We start from the raw sequence: 707 nt of genomic DNA, 5'->3' as shown, positions 1-707 counted from the left end.
GGACCTCAAAACGTGTTTTGGCACTAAAAACTGACCATCGAAATTTTGACCCGATTACATTACTTTCCTTCCTGTAGGATAAGGAAAGTAAAAAAGCAGCTTTGCACCTAGGAGGGGTACCTAATGACCTCCAGTTTGGCAACGGCTGGATATATCAATCCGTACATCTCTAGGCTTCCTAGGATGACGTAGGCATCTGAAAGTTGTTCATGGTGGTTCTTCAACATCTTAATACCTAAGGCGCTGGGCATTGAAAATAAAGGTGTGCTTTATGTAACTCAAAGCTCGCAGTCTAGAGCCAGCCATCACTCACTCACAGGTATCAGGTAGACCTGACAGATGGACTTGATCAGGTCCGCCTGTCAGGTCTACCTGATGAGCACACACTATCAGGTAGACCTGATAGGTACGGCTGAAAAGGTCCGCCTGTCAGGTCTACCTGATAGTGAGTGGCTGGCCTAAGGCATTCCAGACTTTGTAATCAAGGAGTGCGCCTTACATGGGATCTTAAGGTGTGTCCACACATAGTCCATCGACGTCGTTTCACAAAAAATTCTCATCGATCGACAGCCGTCGGCTATGTGTGGACACACCTTAAGATGGATTTTTTCCGTGCACCCTCAAAGTTTGCTTCCCGAAGTCATAACAGAAAAGTTCCGGGACCAAGAAAGAAGAGCGGGGAGGTTTTTTAGCGGGTTGAGCGGCCA

The sequence above is a fragment of the Diaphorina citri genome, unplaced genomic scaffold (genome assembly GCF_000475195.1).
Source record: "Diaphorina citri unplaced genomic scaffold, Diaci psyllid genome assembly version 1.1 scaffold1737, whole genome shotgun sequence".
In the NCBI taxonomy this organism is placed as follows: domain Eukaryota; kingdom Metazoa; phylum Arthropoda; class Insecta; order Hemiptera; family Psyllidae; genus Diaphorina; species Diaphorina citri.
Note: the sequence above shows the minus strand (reverse complement) of the source record.